Source organism: Diadema setosum, chromosome 4 (genome assembly GCF_964275005.1).
Source record: "Diadema setosum chromosome 4, eeDiaSeto1, whole genome shotgun sequence".
NCBI lineage: Eukaryota > Metazoa > Echinodermata > Echinoidea > Diadematoida > Diadematidae > Diadema > Diadema setosum.
This window is the reverse complement of record NC_092688.1, coordinates 28,733,677-28,742,357: the sequence shown is the minus strand read 5'-3', so window position 1 is coordinate 28,742,357 and position 8,681 is coordinate 28,733,677.

Sequence of the window (8,681 nt, the reverse complement as noted above, 5' to 3'; positions counted from 1 at the left end):
ACTTTTGATGCTAAAAATGGATTTTGGCATGTAGAACTGGATGAGGCAAGTTCTGAGTTGACGACATTCAATACCCCACATGGTCGATATAAATGGAAGCGCATGCCATTCAGTCTGAGTACAGCCCCTGAAGAATTTCAACGGAGACAGAACCAGGTGCTTGAGGGTCTCGAAGGTGTCAAATGTGTCGCTGACAACATCCTCGATTTTGGGAAAGGAAAGACAGTAACAGAGGCAGAGAGAGACCATGACAAGAAGGTCAGAGCTCTGATGAGCAGATGTTGGGACAGAAACCTGAAGTTCAACATAGAAAAGGCAAAGTTGAAGGTGAAGGAAGTCTCCTTCATAAGACACATGGTTTCTGCTGCAGGACTAACACCTGATCCAAAGAAAGTGGAGGCAGTCTTAAAGATGCCGAACCCTACAGATGTCCAAGGGGTTCAGAGGTTTATTGGGTTCGTTAACTACTTGAGTAAATTCTTGCCTGGACTAAGTGACCTATGTGAGCCACTACGCAAGCTGACAAAGAAGGATGTAGTTTGGTGGTGGGCAGAGGTGCATGGCAAGGCAGTGATGGAGATAAAGCGGTTGGTAACAGCGGAACCAGTGCTCAGCTACTATGATCCATCCAAGGAGTTGACGCTGCAGGCTGATGCTTCAGAAACGGGACTTGGTGCTGCCCTGATGGAGGAAGGCCGTCCAGTTGCTTATGCCAGCAGAGCCCTAACGGATCCGGAGACACGATATGCACAAATCGAAAAAGAGCTACTGGCTGTGGTCTTTGGTCTTCAGAGGTTCCATGTTTATACCTACGGAACGCCAGTGATTGTGCAATCGGACCATAAACCACTAGAGATTATCACTATGAAACCCCTCCATCGAGCACCCAAAAGACTGCAGAGGATGCTAGTGAGAATGCAGTAGATGTGATAATAAGATACATACCAGGGAAGGAGATGTATCTGGCAGATACGATAAGCAGGGCATATCTTCAGACTGACATGACTGATGAGACCATGAGAGAGCTAGAGACTGTTAACCTAGCAAGGCACATCCCAATATCACAACCTTTGCTACATGACATCAGGGATGCAACGAAGAAGGACAAGACTATGCAGAGATTGCAAAAAGTGATCAAACGAGGTTGGCCAGAGAAAAAGAAGGAAGTGGAACCAGAGCTTATTCCATATTTCCATGTGAGAGATGAGCTCAGTGTTGGAGATGATCTCATATTCAGAGGAGAGAGAGTGCTCATTCCTAAAGCCATGAGACCAGACATGACTGCAGAAAATCATGAGTCCCACATCGGTGTAACTGGCTGTCTGAGAAGGGCTAGAGAATGCTTGTACTGGCCTGGAATGAGTGTAGACGTAAGAGACTATGTACAGAAATGTGACATCTGCCAAGCTCTAGGGAGAGAACAACCGAAGGAAACACTGCAGTCCCATGCCATTCCAGAAAGGCCATGGGCAAAGGTGGGTGCAGATTTGTTCCACTTAAATGGACGGAACTACCTGATTACAGTAGATTTTTACTCAGGTTACTGGGAGATTGACTATCTGGAGAAAACAGAGTCAGTAAATATTTTTATATTATTTTATATTATTCATTCCATGGAGATGAATCAAGGGAATTAAGGAAAAAAAGTTTATCCGTCAAGGATAGTGAATATATTTTTTTCGTCATGTCAAGGTTTCTCTACGACTGATAGACGTTTCAAATAGCTTCATCATCATTGCTATTTCATTTTAAACATCAAAACAATCCAGTACCTGTTTGTGTCTCTTCCGTCCACTCTTAAGTTATGGATCATAGCACCACCTCCCCATTCATTATTGCATTGGCCTACTGTATTATTATCATTATTTCAGTGTATTATTATTATTGTTATTATCATTATTATTATCAGTAACATTATTATTATTATTTAGGGGAGAGGAGAGAGTAGAGTCATAATAGGGATGATCAACCAAGGGAGGCGGAAATGTTAATTTGTTAAGAATTGTAAAAATCTGTTTCCCCCATTTTTCTGCTCTTGATAAAAAGCATTTCTGAAGACAGTCCTGTGCAAACTGTCCAAAACTGCTTCTCTGCACTAACATACGTAATCTTGTGCTGAGTAGGACTACTTCATATATAGACCCCTAGTGTTTTTGTTACTATTGTGCTGAGAGAACTAAAATATTTTCTGTATTTTGACAGGTACCGGTTCTTTACTAGAAGTCAGGCTAGTGGAGAATCTTTTGATGGATTTCACACTGAACTGAAGCTGTTAGCTGCACACTGTAATTTTGGAGAGCTGAGGGAGTCACAGATTCGTGACAGAATAGTATGTGGCATCAGAGATGACATGCTGAGGGAAAGACTTCTACGTGAATCCTCGCTCGATCTCGACAAATGTGTGAAAGCTTGTCAGGCCTCCGTGCTTTCCAAGGCCAGAGTGGATGTCCTGGTAGGTGATCAACGACAGGATGTTTGTGCTGTGAGCAGAGAGGAAGCTAAACAATTGCCAATAGTTCAGTGTAAATTCTGTGGACGCAAGCACGAGAAGAAGAAAGAGCAATGTCCAGCATATGGTAAAGAGTGTTTCCAATGCCATAAGAGGAATCACTTTTCCACCCAATGCCGAGAGAGACAGACCCAGAAGAAAGATCAGACGAAAGATCAGAAAAAAAGATCAGAGGAAAGATCAGAAGAAAGACCAGAGGAAAGGAAAGACATGGAAGAAACCTGTGCATGCAATAGAAGACATAGAGAGTTCTGATGAGGAGTACGAGTTGTTTAGTATGAAAGTTGTTTTGATGTTGATAGTTGATACAGGTATGCATAATGCATTTTGTAGCACTACCAGCTACTACAAATGATAGTACATGTATGAAGAATGTTATATTATCTGGACATATTTGCATGCTACAAATAAGTTATTTTTTCAAGTCTCTAAATGTTGTTATTTACTGTTACAGGTAAAGCAGTTAAAAGTTCATCAGTTACAAAACTAGGACACACATACAAGTATTTGCATGTTAACTATAGCAGATGTGTTTCAACTTGTATTTTATGTGTAGCTTAAAAAAATGACTGAAGTTCTTGCTGACTACATTCAAAGCAAGGAATTTGTGTAATGTTTCACTTGTTACAACTCAGGCGCAGTGGAGCACCCCAATCATCTCGCAGAAATCCATCGGCAGCCGAGCCTCATTTGCATAAAGTAAACAACATGTACTCGCGTAGTTGAGAAAAAGTAAACAACTTCTCAAGCTAATAACAATTTAAGGAAACCCATTTTCTGATTAAAATTGAGTTAGTTTGAATTTGAAAACATGTCCAAATATGCACATATAACATATTAAAGGATTTGACAATGATAAAATGTGAAATTTTAGCGAAAACCTGGCGAGCAAAATTACCAAAAATATGCCTCGAAAATCATCCTAAAATTCACGAAGTGTGATTGCGGAACCAAAGCGCCATTCGAACAAAGTACACCGAAATTTATTTATCTGCTTGCATTTTAAATTTTACACCGTAATATTCCCGGCCATGGTTGTGTCGGAAAAAAACAGAAGGTGATGTCAAAAATGACACGAACGCAAAGCGTACAGGTCGGTCCCATGTATATATAATCGCGTCACTGTAGCGTTGCATGTCACAGCACACGTGACGCATTGCTGCATGCAGCGTGCGCGGCAGCAGCTCAGCAATCACCGCCGTGCGACACTCAGCAAAATTGACTGCGTCACATGCAAACCAACAATGAGCACGAAATCCTGAATCTCACATACCACGCATGCCCAATATTACGGGAAAAGAAATGACGTCATTTTCAATTGTTTCGCCGACTACAATTTTCTATTCCAAACCCTGTACAAACAAGTTGATTTCTCAAAAAGTACAGGTGGAACAAAGCGAAAACTTTCACCATAAATGGATTGAGGCCTGATGAACTTATGTTGCCAGTTTCGGACACATTGGAGCCCGGCCATAGTCCAGTCGGAAAAAAACAGAGAGCATGTTTTGCGAGAGGTGATTTTCAAAACGCTTTAATATCTCAAGTTCTAGTGCAGCAAATTTCATAATTTTTTTTATCGAAAGGAAGGTTTTTAAAAACTTAGATAGTGTGGGAAGTTTGAGTTTACTAGCGGCACAAGGAGAAGGTAAAGATTCGACTTTTTCATTCACACAGTTTCGGGCAGCCGTGGATGCCCGTTGGAAATTCAAATAGAACGGGGCGATAATGAGATGCAAATTGGGGTGCTCCACCGCGCCTGAACTGTTACAAAGTTTTTGTAAATGGTGTTAGTGGATAGTGGTGTTTGGGTACAGCCAATTTAATGTGAAACTAAAGGAACAAAACATTTTATCATTTGGTTGAAGGAAAAGAAAGAGAGAAAGGTTAAAAGAAATAATGAATTACATATTAATATAAGTTGTTTCCCCCTCAATACTTTAAATAGTTTGTTGGGTTAAATAAGGAGTTATAGAAACACAAGGAGTAGAGAGGGCATAATCTTGCAATTACTGAACCGTCGCTGATATGCAGAGAAAGCAGCTATATAGCAGCAGCTGACATAGAATTTATCTTCAAAGGAGTCCACCTGTCGCAACTCGTAGAACCAAGGATTCGCTTATCATTCTCAACAGCGATGTTCTGTTTTCACCATGGACATGATGGATTCATTGGTGGAATACGAAAATGGACTTGATTAATGCAGAATGGACTCATTTGAAATGAATGGACTCAGTTGAAAAGAAGGACTCGGTGGAAAACAACAGACTCAGTTGAAATGAAGACATTTTATTTTGTCAATATGTCAACATTTTCCTGTTACCATGTTACCATGTTACCAATTACCATGTGCGCGCACACATACACACTTCTTTGAAACCACACCGTGACTTTTTACATGGCTTGTTTGCATGGATGTAGCCATGTAAGTTATGTGTTGGTATTTCAATGACTATGTCAAGAATGATATTACCCCCAAAAATGTGCTTCAAGGGCGGGTGACAATTTGTGCCATCAGCTCTCGGCACAAATTGTTGCCAGATTGACAAATTGTGCAGGGGCGGCAATTTGTGCCGTCAGCTCCATGCACAATTTGATGCCTGTTTCAGGGGACGACAATTTGTGCCATTTGCTTCCATGAAATATCTGCAAGCTAAGCCAAACATATTCTACCCACAAACATAACCCTATAACCCTAATTCTAATCCTCATATCGAACAAAACCTAAAACCATATCACAGCTCTTACCCTAAGTCCTTGGAAAAAATAAGATTGCAGCAATTGTCGCAGGAGCAAATGTTGTGTCACTTGTGTGGCACAGAGAGCAAATCAAGCAAAGCAATTTCTCTCTAAACACACACAACCATGTTTGTTGTAAGCGAACTGTGCACTTAGACTTAAATGATAATATGGTCCCTGTATTTTTACTTCATTGTAATGACATTTGGTTTTAACCTTCGTTCATTGCAACGGGAGTATATTCAAATTTTGTGCAATAGCATTGAATATCTTGCAAATTTTACTTGCAATGTCTGATGAAGGACTGCTAGAGCCTACAAGTTTACCTTTCCTTGTGCAGTTCATGGAGAATAGCAATACTGTGCTCCCGACTTTAAAATTTTCAACAATCTTGATATTTGATAAATGCATATATTCTATATAAAGTGGTGATACTTAAGGAAATTTAATGGCGCTTAAGTGATCTTTATCAATTTTATGGTTTTGTTCATTGGGATCTTAGTCGCCAAATCAGGCCTAACAATATCTTTCCCAGAAATTCAGTGGCCCAACATCAATGTCTAGTTGCTCCATGTCACAGCTAATGTTGAGCCCTGCATACAGACTAGACATTTCACATTGATTCTATTAACCACCAACAAATGCTTCTCTAAGTTTCACTGACATTTATGTGGAATTGTTCAATAATTACCATACCATGCTGGGTTTTTCATTGTCATATCCTTTAAAGTTTCAATAGCCATGTTCAGACGTATTTCTAGACGGAGTAAAATTTTATGGCGCGGCAATTAAAATTAAAATTCATACTTATCTTAACATGACCCTGTGTCCACACGACGGTCATGGGAAGAAACTCTGACATATTTCCCACGGCCTTCGCGGGGATCAACGCGGAGGGTCGGTGTAACTTCCGGAAGTGGTAGCGCAGCGCACGTCGACCATACGATTGTTTTTAACCAGTGGCATTTGTCTTCTCCATACTTGTCGATGAGAATTTCTGAGCGCTATATTCCATAGCTTCTTCGTCGCGATCGGCTAGGTTAGAATTGTACTGCACGTGCATGTGTGCTTGTAAAATGTCAACATTGCAATTTGACCCGGAAGTTTTACCTAGGTTGTAAAGGTATGAAAGTTCATAGATACTCTGAGGGCTTGTCCACACGGGCAATTTACTCTGACCGGCTAGTCGTGGTAGCGAGATACTCCTGAGAAAACTCAGGAGTATCTTGGGCGAAGGAAGAGGTCGTGGTAAGTTCCTCCGAGCTGAGGAAGTTCCCACGACCTTGTTCAGACGGGCACTACTCCGACCTTTCCTCTGAAGTTACTCAGACCAAGCTTCCTCCGACCCTTCCTCCGAAGTTTTCTACTCCGACCAAAACTGTCGTTTTCTGAACACAGCTATTGATGACAGGTAACCTGCACATGCAAATGAATGCATTCTTGCATCTGTTAGACAGAATTATGCTTCAGCAGAGGATATGAGAGAGCACCAACAACTTTCAGGTTCTAAATTGATGAAAGAGAAATAATCTTAAACATTGAGTCAACAAAAATCTGAAAGATTATTGTGGGAATATGAGAATTTTTATACCAGATTGTTAAAGAATGCTGTTGGTATATTTAAGGACAACATAGCAGGAAAAACAGCTGAAAACAGTGAACACAAATCACAGCACTGGGGAACCGAATCACTATGGTTTAGCTGTGTGCTTTGATAACCCTAGCTACGCCACCATAAAGTAGTCCCACACCAACTTCTTTTGTTTGTTTATATTAAGGGATTAGCACCCTATAACTTTTGTTTAAAGATTGAACATTGAATATTACTTGTATATGTGTAAGTACAGTGTACAGTCATGTATGTCGTGAAAATGATACATACAGGCGAATGGATATGTAAAGTTTGTTCAGTGGTCAGTCCCCAAATTTCCTTGGGAAAGTGCTGACCATGTGAAAAGATATGACCATGCTGAAGGATGACAGCAAAGGATGGGTCATCAAGGGTGCTGATTCAAGAGCAGAATTTCATGTGTTTAGATACAACATTGAGGTATGTACAATACGTATTTTAGTTTGTTATCATTTGTACTCATTCTAGATAGAGTATTAAGATGGAAGGATAATCTTTATACAGTTTGAGAGTTACGGAATGTTGGAGTATGTTAGTAATGTGCTCGTGGTGAGATGGAAAGTTGGTATTGTTCATACAGTGCACAAGAACAAAGAGAGTTTAGGTCAAGCTGTAGAAGCTTAGGTGTGTATCCACCAGACTTTTATCAAAGGGGAAAGTAAATTGAAAGTCTGGTAAATGCAAGCAGAGGATGTGTAAGCATTGGACACAGTAGAGATGTGATATAAAGATCAGAAAGCCTGTGTATGGCAAGATAAATGAAAAAGTTAAGACTCACTTTCTTTGGTGTGTGTGCATGCTAGAGGATGATCACAGGGCACACATGCAGTGCAAGTTCAGTAGGTTTGTTTACTCTGTTAGATAATACATAGTCTACTAGGTCAGATCATAGAGAGGCAATGCATGTTGAATGTGCATAGAAATGGCCTAGCTTATATGTTGATGGTCAAGTGGATTATTGATGGTTACTGTCAGTGACAAGATTATGTAATATGAAAAGTGAGTAATTATTGTGTGAAGTTGGTGAGATTGGAAATTGCTCACTATGGGTTGAATAAGGTGTTTTAGTTATGCATACTGAACTATTTAGTCTGACAAGGATGTGTAGATTAAACAGTGTCCCACTAATTTTATGGATGCTCTTTGAAGAGATACAGATGTTTTTATTCAACATATTGCATACATGTTATGTGTTACAAGACGTGAGATGCCTCCTATCACTTATATTTTTGGATTGATAGATTTCACTCACTTTTGTATGTTATGTATACATGTATATAATTTACATTAGTCAAACACATGCTAACTTGTGTGTGTGTTGTAACAATCATGGTAATAAGAGTGTATAATGTAAGGTTACCCTCCATTGTGACCAATATTGTACAGTTAAGGTCATGAGTGGATTTTTTTTTTTTATATTAAGACAAATTGTATCCGAGAGAAGATGGTTTGTGAAAGATTGTTTACCAGAAATTATATCTTACAAAGTGTATAAGATATTGATCAGGAATGTACTATTTGGTATATGTTTTCCATAGCTCGTTGTATCTGAGGGAGCCCATGTGACACAACAACAAGGAGGAAATCAGCATTATTACAGTTTGAGTGGTTGGGTGAGTCAGGATGTACATTTTATTTCTAAACATTTCTTAATTTTTTGTTTATTGTATTGACGTCTGGAGTTGGATGGAGAGTGACTTTCCCAATTAAGATTTACATATGAAGAACATGATATGTCAATTCCATGTTTTTGTTAACTGTTGGGTTACAGTTATATAATTGATTATGGCCATACATTTACTGGTT